The following is a 14,942-nucleotide window of genomic DNA, read 5'->3' on the forward strand; positions in this document are numbered from 1 at the left end:
TTGATGCAACCTTCCTCGTTAGTTTTCCTGTACAAGCCTATTCATCTCAACTACAAACACATCCATTTGAAACTGCTTAGTGTAGTGAAACTTTGGTATATCCTGACAACTCCCCCAATCCCCAACATAAACAACACAAGCACCCGCACACACACACACACACACACACACACACACACACACACACACACACACACACACACACACACACACACACAGCGCACAAATCTCTCCGTTACTAAACTGACAAATCCTTGAGCCTTCAATCTGTATCCTACCAAACGGTCTTAGTAGCAAAAATGATAAACGCTTTATGAGATGCTGTGGCCATTTTAATGGACTCAAAAACTGATATTAGTCCTGACTAATGTAGTTACTGATTTTATACTGTCTTACGCTTTTCGGCCATACACCATTCTCGAAGGTTCTACAAGAGAAATACTTCAGAGCGCCTCACTGCAAAAACATTGGTACAGTTAAATTAAACGTACTTCGTAAAAACGGAAGAAGTAAGCACTAATTGAAAAAAAAACATTGATAAAATATATGAAAAGCACATCGTAAGAAAGGAAGAGAGGCAGAACTCGCCAAAATACCTATAACATATTCTTAGCTAAAACGAAATTGAATTTGTCGACTGTGGATACGACGTATCTAGTCCAAATTCCTTGACGACATTTGACTGCAAACTGACTCACTGTACACATCGAAGTATTGGGGGAAGAAGACCGCCAGATGGCAGTACTGTATAGCTTAACGAAAATTACATGTCTTGAAACACAGAAGCACCAATACAATTGACTGATACAATTTAGTTTTGAAAGACAAATAATATTATATCCATTACAGATAGATCATAAACTGTGTGATGTAATAGATGCAATAGAATGTTAATTTGTCATTTAAAACTATTACGGATAGGTAACCTGGGTGATGTAATAAATATAATATAATATTATTCGTCGTTTAAAACTATAGTGTATACAGCAGTTGTTTCAGCTCATCTGTATTTAAAAACAAAATTTTCATTAACGCTGTATAATACTACCACTGGCGGCCTCTTAGTCTAATAGACTGGATGCTTTGTGGCCAGTTTAAAAAATTCAGTAGCTAAAAATGTGCTATCCATATTTTAGTGAGTTCTACCTCTATTCGTATTCTACGATGTGAACTTCATGTATTTTACCAATGGTTTTTCGCTGAGTGTCTCTTCCATTTTTACGAAGTACGTTTTATGTAACTGAACCAATGTTTCTTCATTGAGATCTTTTCAACTATTTCTCTCGTAGAGCCTTTGAGAATGGAGTCAGGCCGAAAAGCGTAAGGCAGTTTAAAATCAATAAGTACAGTGGTCAAGACTAATATCCGTTTTTGAGTCTATCGGACGGTTCCCGTTTTTAGTGTATTTGTGTAATTAATTTGTTTTCTCTCGAATTCAAACCACTGTCTCGTGATTAGCTGTCTGATCTGTCCACCTAACCACATCTTCAGCGTTCTACCACAGTACCACGTTTCAAAAGCTCCTTTTCTCTTTTTGTCTGAACTATTTATGATCCACGTTTTACTTCCGTACAGGGTTACACATCATATAAATACCTTGAGAAACCAGTTCTTAACACTTAAATTTTTATTAGACGTTCAAAACTTTAACTTTTTCAGACACGGTTTTCTTGCCATTGGCGGTGTGCTTTTTACGTACTTCTTGCTATGGGTATTCCCAGAATGCTCAAATAACAAAACTCATGTACTAATTTTACTGTCCCATTCCTTCCACCGATCTTCCAAGCCCTTTACCGTCACTAAGAGAATTACAATGTAATCGGCAACCCTTATGTTTGTGTTTCTTCTTCCTATCGGGTCCCTTCTTCTTGTCATCGTTCCTCGTATATACCTTTCTTCTCCGATTCTGTGTAGAAATTCCTCATACCTTACCTTACCAGTCCACCTAATTCTCAACATTTGTCTGTAGCACCACATCTCAAATGTTTCGAATTTCTTCTGTTCCGGTTTTCTCACAGTCCATGTTTCACTACTATACAATGCTCTGTTCCTAATTTACATTCTCAGAAATATCTTCCTCAAATTAAGGCCTACGGTTAATATTAGAAGACCTCTCTTGGCCAGGAATCCACTTTTTGCCAGTGCTAGTCTGCTTTTTATATCGTCCTTGCTTCGTCGTCTTCTTGAGTACTTCTTCCATTTCATGTCCTTCGTGTCCTTCGACTCCTATAGCTGCAGACTAGTTCCTGCACAAGCTATAGACAACCTTCGGCTGCTTTTACTGCAGTTGTAGTCAGGATTCCAAACAGTTATATTCAAGTATTTTGTCAAGGCTTTTTAAGATACTGGTTGGCATTTATAGACACAATGTTCTTCACATTCTTTTCTGTAGATATTTGCGAAGTTTATTATTGAATCACGTGTTGAAAACGTGGAATAGAAGTTTAAGTGTAAAGTGAAATGTATAATTTAATATTGCAGTTTATCCCTAAGGTATATTCTCGCGTAACTGTCTGCCGGTTTTCGAGGAAAACGTTACATCGAGCAACTACCAAAATAAAACGAAAATGTGTAGCATAGTACAAAAGCGAGCCCGTGTAAAGGAGACACAATATTGTGTTATCGTGGCGCAGGTCAGCGATACGGGCTGCGTTACGACGGGAAATTCCCCCCGGCAGCCCAGGAGAGCGGCCCACAAATCTCGCCGTTATGTTGTTTACCTAGCAGCGGCACGTAATCTGATGCCAAGTATTCCGGGCCGCTGCGCGCCGCGTCTCGGTTTACCAGTTCGACGCTCGCGGCTCTTCAGAGGCAATGTCTCGGAAGTAAAACACACTCCGATCCCCCAGCAGCAAAATACATATTTAGCAGAAACGCAAACTGATAGTAAAATGATTTGCTCCGCTGGAGTCAGAGACTGAGCACCACTTCCATCCTGATTCAGTAAGGGCTTCTCTGTAACACGATCTCTCAAGATTTTCTCTGCAAGAACACGAAGGAGATTTCGAAGAAAAGAAATATAGCAATCGAGAATCCACTACAGAATCGTAAAATCAGTAAACTGTTGGTAAATGAAATATGAAAATATCAGTCATTTAACAGTCAATGACGGAGATTAAATACACCGTAAATTTACTTCATGATTATCATAAGGTAACACGGTTTTATAAAAAATAAAATGCAACTATTTGTAGCCTAGTTTCTAATTAGGAATGCATTAAAACTATTTTTCTATGGTTTCTTTTATAGTACACATTATATTCATGTCTGTCGTGATAAATTATGACTATAGATGCCTTTTCCTAGCTTTCTTGCGAATATTATTCCCAAGAAGTTGAGCTAATATCAAATAGCTGAAGGTTGGAAATAAATTTAATTTAAAATTTTTCTGTTCCTTTTTGCTAATAGTGATGTGGCCTGTCTACGTTAATTCATGTGGTTTGCTAATGATTGTAAACATAAAACAAAAGCATAGATTCGATGTTCAACGGCTTTTCGTTAGATCCATCTCACTGTAATGCCCTGAGATATTGATGCAAACGGCTTAATTATCTTCTTTTGTGCTAGTTCTAACAGTTAAATTGGAAACTAGTAGTGGTAATAAGGTGAAACCTCGTTATCTGATTTTGGATTTTCTTGTAAGTTTCTATTTACAGTGACCATATGTTTTAGTTTTTCTTTTGTGGCCGTGGCTGTTTTAAAATTATGTTAACACTTAAATGGAAGAAACAATAGCGCAGTATACATAATCAGCTCTAATAAGACCATAATAAGATTATGTGTGGAATGCATGTTTTTTAAAGACATCGCCAGCTCTACTTCTATGAAGTTCTTCTATTGATATGCTATAAGAGATCAACATTCATGTCGTTTCCACTTGTTCTCGGTCGAGCTACTACAACTCAGTAGTTGCCAAGCGCTGAAATAGTTGTAGCAACAGTTATGTTTTGGCTCCGTTAACTTTCCCGGCGTAATAATTAGTTGTATCCAGGTTGGGTCTCCAGCTTGAACAAATCGTCATCTGGACACAATATTTCGGCGGTCCACCTGGCCGCCATCCTCACGTGAGTAGGCCATCGCACTAAATTGCCAGAACTGAAGTCTAACACTTTTTTTTCTTTATTGTAATTTCATTCCCCTGCCCTATATGAGCATGGGAGAGCTGGCAGTGGCACAGTCCTACACTCTTCAGCCAAATGGATTTATAGAAATACAGAAGGGGGATTCTTACATAAATAGGGGGGGGGGGGTATAAAAAGGGGGACATAAAAAACACAGTAAACAGAGATGATGGGAGTTAAAATATACACTAATACAGGTATATGCACTGAGGGGCCAGTTAAAAAGTCGAAGTAAAGTCAAAATAACACAGCTGGCAATTCGCTGCACACTGAAATTCACTGGAGGCAAACACAAATTAAAAGTCAGCCACAGGATAAAAATCACACAAAGCAAGACACATAAAAAAACCACTGGAAATGACAGAGCACTCATGAAGAGTAAAGACCGATGGTAGAGACCTGCCGAGGGATAGGAGACTGGAGAGGAGGGAAAAAGAGGTGAGGAAGGTGCAGTATAGAGGGTGGGGGCGGTAGGAAGAGGGAAAAGGATGGGGCAGGAGGCACACCAAGAGGCAGGAAAGAGACGGGGCTTGAGACGAATACGGAAGACAAGGCAGGAGGGAGTGTAGAGATACAGAAGGGGGCATGGGAGAGGGAGATGGTGGGGGAGGGGGAAAAACCGCTCAGGAGAAGGGAGCCCTGAGGATTATGGGGGAGGAAGGTGGGGTTAGAGGTGGTAGGAGGGGATGTCAGGTCGAAGCTCATTATCTGGGAGGGGTAGGTGCTGGAAGTTGCATTGGGAAAGGAAATGGAGGGTGCAGAGGTGGAGAGAGGGCTGGACACAACGGTAAAGGCACAGCAACAGGCTAGGGGTGGAGAGTAAGGAGTAAGTGGGGCACCAGGGGGTGAAGGGATCGAGTCGGTGGACGATATACAGGGTACAGATGTGGTCAAAGGAAAAGGAGAAGGTGGGGGAAGGGGATGAGTTGGTAGAGGATGAGCATAGGGGTCGAAAGGTGAACACAAAAGGCGAGGCAGAGGGAATGACATTCTAGGATTTCGAGGGCTTTATAGAATGTGGGAGGGGTGGAAATCCAAGCAATGCTGGCATAACAAAGAATGGGGTGCATCAAGATATGTAGGTGTGAAGGATTCTGGAAAGAAGGAGCAGGCGGTGTGGCCTATGATGATCGCCTGGGTCTTGGAGGGGTTGATACAAAGGAACCACAGTTTGCATAAAGTGCTGAACTGGCCAAGGTGGGTTTGGAGGGAATGTTGGGACTGTTGAAGGGTAGGATAAGGGGCGAGAAAGGCGGTGTCAACAGCAAATTGGAGGAGATGAACGCGCGATGGAGGTTTTGGCAGTATACAGGAGGTAGAGGAGAGGGGAAAGGACGGAGCCTTGGGGCAGGCCAGTGGAGGGATAAAAAGTACTGGAGTTGGAATTGTGGATAGTGACAGAGGAGGGACGACGGGAGAGGAAGGAAGCAACGAGATGGGCGAAATTCATAGGGAGATCATAGCTCTGGTGAAGTCAAACACGCCGCGGCGGCTCCTTTATACATAGACCGGTGACCCACCATGTGTGCCCAAACATAACTGCCCTTTAGCGCAAGCCACAACAGCGCACCAGTGGTGAAAGCTCGCGGAAATGATAAATCGACATCAAACACTATTGACAGCTTTTGGTGACTTAAACAGAACAGGGTTCCAACTCTTACTTAAGGGATATCTCTTATCTCTGTTTATAATATTGTCAGAGAGCTGGATTTCAATGGCTTCTTTCACTACACAGTCCCAGTACGGGGATGCAGAAGCAACCACTTGTGTCTCATCATACAACATTTTACGTCCTTCAGTAGGATAACGTTCCGCCACTGCAGATATTCTGGCTGAAATAAAGGCATTTGGCGATGATGCTCCACTCAACTATTCTGGACCGTACGAATCGTTTGTCCAATATAGGCTTTCCCCCAATAGCAGGGAATCCCGTATACTCCGGGCTTTCTCAAACCCGGATGCTGGAATTGTCGTCCGATAATGCCCCGTATGGGCTCGATTGGAGACGATCGAGCAGATCAAGGCAACGTGTCGACACTCTACAGGGTATGTTGGGCTAAAAAAGCGGTGTGTGGGCGAGCGTTATCCTTCAGGGAAACAGTCGCTGGAAAGCTTCAGCGTCATTCACAAACAGCATTTACCGTCCCAGTATTGAGAGACCAAGTGCAACAGCATGGAACTCCACTCCTCAGACTGACATCTGACACCTGTACAACACATTGCATGCAAGTTTGCATGCCTACACTTATCTTTCTGGCAGTTACAGCGGTTATTAACATATCAGCATTTCACATTTGCAATGGCTTCTCCGGCGTTTACATAAACCTTAATCTTGCAATAACACTGTAATGTAACGAACTGCATAAATGTTTTCTATGTATAAGATTAATATTGCGACAATAACGCTGACTAGCATTTACTAATGGGTCCAAGTAGTGACGTCGCTTCCCGACTCATGCATCTACACCGATACTCCGCAATCCACCTTCCGATCCTCCCCAATTACTCTCACGAACGGTGGATGGGAAGAATGACTGTCGGTAAGCCTCTGTATTACTTACATTTTCTCGAATTTTCTCGTAGACATTTCGTGAGACGTACGTGGAAGGAAGTAATGTGTTGTCCGACTATCCCCGGAAAGTGCCCTCTCGAAATTCTGATAATAAATCTCTCCGTGGTGAACAGCTCCTCTCTGCCACTGGAGTCTAATGAGCATCTCTGAAACGCTCTCACACCGACGAAACGATCCCGCGATCAAACGCGTCGCTTTTCATTGGTTCAAATGGTTCGAATGGCTCTGAGCACTATGGGACTTAACATCTGAGGACATCAGTCCCCTAGAACTTAGAACTACTTAAACCTAACTAACCTAAGTACATCACACACATCCATGCCCGAGGCATAATTCGAACCTGCGACCGTAGCGGTCGCGCAGTTCCAGACTCAAGCGCCTAGAACCGCTCGGCCACAACGGCCGACCGCTTTTCATTGAATTTTCTCTATCTCTCCTATCAGTTCTTCTTGTTAAGTGTTCCGGATTGATGAATAATATTCAAGAATAGGTCGAACAAGCACCTTGTAAGACACTTCTTTAGAGGATGAGTTATATTTCCTTAAGGTTCTTCCTATAAATCTTAGTCTGGAATGTGCTTTTCATACTATTTGTTTTATTGATCATTCCACTTTAGGTCGCTCCGGATAGATACTCCAAGATATTTTGCAGTGGATACGGTTTCCAGCAATTTATCATCAACAGTATAGTCTCAAAATAGAGGATTTCTTTTTCTATGCATGAGGTGAACTCCCAGTCCCTGCACCATTCATCAATCCTCTGTAGGTCTTTTGGTAAATAGCTATTGGCTTCCGGCATCGGTACATTCTTACAGACAAATGCATCGTCTGCGAACAGCCTTAAAGAGTCCGACGCATTCTACTGCATCATTTATATACGTTGTAAACAGTAACGCTCCTATCACGCTTCTTGGGGTACCCCTAAAATTACTTCTATATATGTCGAGTTTGTTCTTCAAGAGGGACGTGTTGAGTTCTATCTGCAAGAGAGGCTTGAATACAGTCGCAAATCTGGTGTGACACTAGGTAAGCATTCTTTTTTCCACTAAACGGCCGTGCGTGAAGGTAAGAAATGCCTTCGTGATGTCGAGAAACACGACATAAATGTGAGTGTCCATGTCTGCAACGCTGTGGATCTCACGGGGAACAGAGAGAGCTGAGCTTCGCAAGATCTCTGTTTGGGGAATCCATGTTGATTTTTACACAGGAGATTTTCGTTCTCCAAAACCACCATAACAGGCGATCATAAAGAACTTTCCATAATTCCACAACGGAGTGACGTCAACGATACAGGCTCGTAATTATGTATATCTGTCCTACGACCTTTCTTGAAAACGAGAATGACCTGCGTTTTTTTTTTCGGTCGCTGGGTACCCTTTCTTTCTCCAGCGGCCTACGATAACTTGCTGATAGAGTGGGAGCTAGTTCTTTCTTATAATCTCTGTAGAATCTTACAAGCATCTCATCTAATTTTGATGGCTTTCCACTCCTAAGCGATAGTAGTTCTCTTTCTGTTTGATGATGAGTTACTTCAATATATTTCGAAGTTTGTACGACGCGCAAGCCTTTGAAACGGGTGCTTTTACGAAAATGTCCACGACCCAGAAATAGGCACAGCGTATGCGATGACTGGGACCAGAACTGACACTTAGGTCTAACTGGTCTAGTGCAGCCTCCGAAAGCACTACAAAAGCACACTTCCTCCGTATCCGACCATCAGACAGTAGTAAAAGAAGTTGAAGAAATCGGGAAATGTCGTAAAGCGAACGAGTTTTGGTCGCCTAAGTACGAGTGATACAGATGTGGAAAGGGTGCAACAGGCATTTATATGGTGCCCAACCAAATCAATCCGTCAAGAATCTCGACAATCGCAGCTACCACCAGACATGGAGCCCGGGATGCTATACAAGAGAGTGAATCTTAATACTTACAAGACGCAGCTGCTGTATGCGCTTTAGCCTAGTGACTGGCAAAAGCGCAAAGATTCTTAGTCTACGGAGAATCAGACTGCCTGAAAAAGTTCATGTTCACGGACAAATCTGATTTAACGTGATCCGAGAAGGTAAACCTACACAACGAGAGGACCTGTGGCTCCGCTTCAGCACGGAAAATTTTGTGCGCAAGTACAAAGGGAAACGTGTGGTGGGGTCTGCTCGATCAATAAGAAAGTTCTGGAAGACACTTTTCCTTTTCACTGGGTTCGGAGAAGAGGATCCATTTCCTTGCCCCAAGATCACTAGATATAATGAAGCTGGTGCTCGGTTGTCGTGGTCTTGTCTCGATCGCAGATATTTTAATATGTGGTTCTCTAGGGCTATGGCGTCGTCGCGCTTGAAGATGTCGACGTAAATCGTACGTAGTGTCAGTGGAGTACGCTAGCTCTTATCTTTTTTTTAATGGCACAGCGACGAATCTTCAATTCAGTTGCTATACTCTGGTCATCGTGTGCGATACTAATTAACTGTTTCTTACACCCGCTACAAAACAGGCTGCCTCTAAGTAATTATTTGCCCTGCACTATTGATTCTAATTTCCAATTATAGGTTTACGAAGGTTATTAGCTTTCCTTTCTTAGTAGGCCAATAAATATTCAATAACAAGTTACCAAAATGTTACAGCTACATCAAATTTTACGTCCGACCAGAGAGTCTAACAGGCTGCAGTTCTGAAATTTTACACTAACACTTGTATGTCGATATCGGTACTGTCAACTTTTGCAAATATTTACTCTAAAATGCAGTTAATTTCAGTCTTTACTTTTCACTTGATAATACCATTTAACGTCCAGTATCACAAATCTTCAGCTCTGATCAGTAAAATGTATATCTTTATCTCTATTTAAATAAATTCAAGTCTCCGAAACTATATCTTTGGATGATGAAAATTACGGCGACCTGCCGCAGACAGTACTTTCGTAAAATGATCGATATGCTTCTTAAAATAAAGTGGAATATTTTCAGTACTTTACTCTGCGCAACACACAATGTTAGCAGTTGCAACAACAGTAACAACAGCAATCACAGGACAGAAGTAGGAATAGTAGTAAGTTAACAATGATGGTTCCCTGTATTTATATGCTAAAACAAAAAACGGTATTATAATTTTGTTCTATTATAACTTCATGTTCTTAGTCATTTTATTCCTTTTAATAAAATTTTTACGTAAACATTTTAAATAATGCTAGTTAAAAATTATTATAAAAGAAAGAATTACTAAAATATTCCCCTAACACTGAGGAATTGTGAGAGTGGTTACAGTATCCTCATTAGAATTTTTTCTTCGCGGCTTTCTGAAGGATGCTGACTACAGACTCCGGTGCATGACCTACAGGAATTATGATCTCACATCTAGCAGTAGCTGCACACGTATATGAGGAAATGCTAGGCCAGACATGGGAGAAACTGGAATATCGCTTAGATATCCTGCGTGTGCACACAATGAACTCTACAAAATGACTACTAAAATCTTACGTGTGTGACCATTACGCCACAACTTCATACCTATTCCCCCATTTCTGAAATAAGCCTCACATTCTTTGGGAGACGTACTGCTACGTTGTTCTGCATGAGCTGGAATTTTCTCTACGCTGCACAACAGCTGTGCCGGTGTGGTTGCCGAACTGCAGGCGCTAATGAGACCACAGTACATCTCAGTGCATTGCGTAGTAGTTAAAAGTGCTTCACATAACACTTTTCGCGAATGTGGACAAACCTACTTATTAAGAGGATCATTTAAAACTCTGATAAATACTAGTACTTTCATATGCTGGTAGATGTAAGTTTTGTACATTTGTAATAAGGTGTTAGTCGCCGTTATTAAAGTATTGTTAAAGGCAGTATGCATTATTCACTTTCAGCATTTTACTGTCAATTGAGAATAAGTACCTCCAACTCCTATTGCGCATAGTTTTGATACCTAACTCCCTCTCCCTCGTGATTCGAATACTAAGCGTTTAACTGCTTCTTTCCGGGAACGCGTAGTCGGACTTTCTGAAGTATAAGCAAAAGAGCAAAATTTTGTAGCTTTGATGATTATATTTTTACTTAAAAGTGATCTCTGGGATTGTAGTTAGCTCAGATTGCATGAACTCTAACGGTTCTTAAGTTTTCCAATGCGTTTCACCCTAGTATCATCACCTAATATGCAAAAGATTGTACAGCATTTCCCATTTCCATTGTCAAATTGTTTTATGGCATCTGAAACGTATTAAGTAATGCCATACAAGTATAAAAATGCTTAAGAAAGACTGTCTAACAGATAATTTGCGGTTGCTGCTCGAAAGAGATTTCACTGCATATGAAAACTGAGTTATGGCCACGTTCACCATATAAAAAGAAAGAAAACTATAATTTTATTGAGAAATGAGGAATTGTGACATCTGTGGTGTCTTCAGCGTGTCTGGCGGGATACTTTTTGCAGTCCAGCCAAGTAGACTGTTGGCATGTAAGGTCAATATTTGGAAGATTGGTCTTTGTTAGGTGTTCCTTGCTTGAAATCAGAACAGACAAGAACTTCGCAGAAGTTCTGAACAGTTACCGCGGACAGATTGTACAGCAAAGACGTTATGTGTCACGTTTCAAACAGAGTCAACAAATATGTTATTTCTATTCAGGTACTAACTATGACAGTAGAATTATAATTGCGACTGAGACGAATACAATTAATCACATTTTGCGCACTATCTAAGGATGAAATGAGATTAAGTAATAGTAGGTAGCACGTATTTCGCACGTGATACACAATATTTTTTCAATACAAATGCAGTTGTAAATACTGAGGAAGGGTGGATGCATTCGCAAATGTCTTTCAAATGTGTAGATAAAAGTGAGTGCTGTGACAAGATATGTTAAATTTAGAGAAAAGAATGCTTCATATGTGTGACAAGTGATACATAATCAGTAGTGCCGGACGGGGTGATCGAGCGATTCTAGGCGCTTCAGTCTGGAACCGCGATCGCTACGGTCGCAGGTTCGAATCCTACCTCAGGCATGGATGTGTGTGATGTGCTTGGGTTAGTTAGGTTTAAGTAGTTCTAAGTTCTAGTGAACTGATGACCTCAGCTGTTAAGTCCCATAGTGCTCAGAACAATTTTTTTGAGCGTAATCAGTAGCTAGAGATACTTGTTTTACATTCTGTCTTGAGGAAGAAAGAAAGGAAGATAATAACGCTATCATTAATTCCCTAATGTTGTAGTTGACAATGATTCAACCGTTTACCTAATACACACATCTGTTCATATGGATTAAGGAAGCTATATTAGATTCAGCGTCTTACGGTAACTGAAAGTAACAATTAGTTCTCGGACTAGTTAATGAACGATACACATTTAGAGAAAGATAATAACGTAATCGTCTCCCATTGCGACGCAGAAGATTAAAATTTTCGTAAAAGTTAAACCTTCCCCTCCAACGGTGCAAAAGCGCGGCACCCTGCGACACCACCCTCGGGCTCTGTAACGCGTCGAATAGTGAAAAGAAGACCTGAGCTCACGTGAGGCTTAAGGCCGGTTAATTGTGTCACACTGAAACAAAATTTCACCCCAGTTCCGGTTTTTTTATGGGTGACCGGGGAAAATATTTCAGACACACCGCCGCTCAAAATCCTCAGAATCGACATGAAATGGCCTTAGGGGGTGCCGTAAATGGGCGTCAATGAAATCACCCATTTCTCTGGATTTTGATTCCGATCATTTCGCAGTTGTAAACTACAGTTTGCGCTGTGGTGAGTAACAGGACAACGTTCTGGACAACCTACGTCACTGCTGGCACCGTCCGACGATTCAGCCAATCTCTTGGGATGACGAAGGATGACTATGGATCCAACCTGCGTTTGGATCGCACTTCCTTGACTCTTGTGCAGAAAAGTGTGCAGTATACTGCTGCATCCATTTTCAATAATCTACCACAAGAATTGAATAATATTAGCAGTGATACACGCGCTTTCAAATCGAAACTGAAGAGTTTCCCCATGGGTTACTCCTATTCTGTTGAGGAGTTCCTTGAAAAATTAAGTAAAATCGTACGTCATATCGCTGGTTGCGCTTACTTAAACTTATGGCTTGACATTTTTTTGGGTTCATAATCACTTTATTTCATCTGTTATTACTTCATGATGTAATCCCACGCCCTGACACGTTCCATAACCTTGGAGATTTGCTCCTCAATTTGGTCCTACGGATCTAGACGTGTAAAATAAAATTTAAAAAAAACTAGGAACTGTTCAAAACCATTCGACGAAATTTGATCACGTTCAAAATCGTTCAAATGGCTCTGAGCACTATGGGACTCAACTGCTGAGGTCATTAGTCCCCTAGAACTTAGAACTAGTTAAACCTAACTAACCTAAGGACATCACAAACATCCATGCCCGTGGCAGGATTCGAACCTGCGACAGTAGCGGTCCTGCGGTTCCAGGCTGCAGCGCCTTTAACCGCACGGCCACTTCGGCCGGCCGATCACGTTCAGAAGGTGCTAATGGTGCTTATGGTTCTTCAGCCTTCCTGTTTCGGGCCCTCCTGTGGAGTTATCACGCAGGTGTGCGACATTGACACATGCGTTTATAACACTGCAAAGGGTCTATTTAAGGCCACCTGTTTGGCAACACGCTGAGTGCCACCTGCCTGCCTTTGTTTAGCACTTTATAAATGTACCTGTTCAGAGACTGTGGCGAGAGTTCTAAGCGCCTACGAGCTGCCTTCACTCACGCGCCTGTGCCTGATAGTACGCATCGAGAATCGAAGTGGTGTCAAGAGGTTGTCTGTCTGCAAGCACCTAGGACTCCGTCACGGTTACATTTTCTAAAGTTCCCCAGAAAGGAAACAGGGTGACACTAATGAGGTTGCTTAACTGGGGGCTCTTAGACGTACCATTTGCTGTTTTATTCACGCTTGTGTTAATGTAGCACCCTCCGTAACCACGCCACAGGATGGCGCGAAGCAAAATGACTGTAAAAGCGTAATAAGCCTTTGTTGTTTGGGATTGCTTTCAAACGTCGTCGATTGATTTTGAACAGTCCCTAGCGGTTCCTCCCTCTACACCAGAGCAAAAACTGTGGTCGCACCAATCGTTCTGTGGTGTTGCTCGCCCACAATGTCCTTAGAGATGGGTTGAGTCGTCAGTGGGATGACAGTAGTGTAAAGAGTTGTCAACAACGTCATCCTGTTGCTTATCATAGCGCGTTTTCCTCGGCCAAACACACACAAAATTGATTCCAACGATGAGCATCGCGGTTCTGAGTTCCATAGCAGAGGTGTCAAAATAAAAGGGGAAAAATGTGGGTAAGAGGGGGTGTCCGTTGTGTGGCAAGTCCACGGTGGCACTGATCAGGATTTTGGTGAAATTTGGTGCCAGTGTGACATAATTAACCCACCTAACACCCCACACAAACTTCTGAGCTCCGTCCTTCATTTCGCCGTTTGAAGCGCTGTCGAGGTCGAGGGTGACGTCATAGAGCGCACCACTTTTGAATCATAGCAGAGGACTTTTTAGCACCCTTTTAACAAGATATCAAAGATCTACTTTGGAATGAAACACGATTACGTCGTTTCGAAAATGTGGTGCTTTAATTTATTGTGCTGTGTAATGTACGTACGAAGGAGATGCGAGCTTCATATATCATCGACGTCAAGGTCAATGGAGACGGTGCAGAAGTTCGGTTTGGGAAGGACACGGAAGGATATCGCTGTGTCCTCTCAATGAAAATATCCCGGCATTCAATTTTAGTGATTTGGAAAAAGTTACGGAAAACCAAAGTCTGGATGACTGGGCAGAAATTGTAACTTGAGTCCTCCCTGATACGAATCCACTGTCTTGCACTGAGCTGTCCCCCTCGGTATTATAAAAATACGGAAAGAGTACAATTTACGGCCTCTTCGGACGATGGGCTATCGTGTGAACGTGTGAACGATGTCCAACAGAAGAGGCATATTACGGCCAACAGATGTAATATGTCGTTACCATTGGAGCAACGTGCAGTTTTCCTTGTGAGTGGCGCTAGTAGGCAATAGCATTGTATGAAATAATTTGGGTATCCGCGCCTCCAGTAATATTTGTTACATGATCTCCCGTCCTCCAAGCCCTATGTATCACCAGCTACAGAGCATTTGCTGACTGAGTTTGTAACAAAAGACTAAACAATTCGTCCTACGGACGCAGAAGAGCCGCCAGTGAAAATTCTCTAACATAAAAGTCACTGCGAGCATAGAGCACATTTTCAGTAATGTGTAGTTCTCTTTATTTCTTAAAGCCTATC

Source organism: Schistocerca serialis, chromosome 2 (genome assembly GCF_023864345.2).
Source record: "Schistocerca serialis cubense isolate TAMUIC-IGC-003099 chromosome 2, iqSchSeri2.2, whole genome shotgun sequence".
Taxonomy (NCBI): domain Eukaryota; kingdom Metazoa; phylum Arthropoda; class Insecta; order Orthoptera; family Acrididae; genus Schistocerca; species Schistocerca serialis.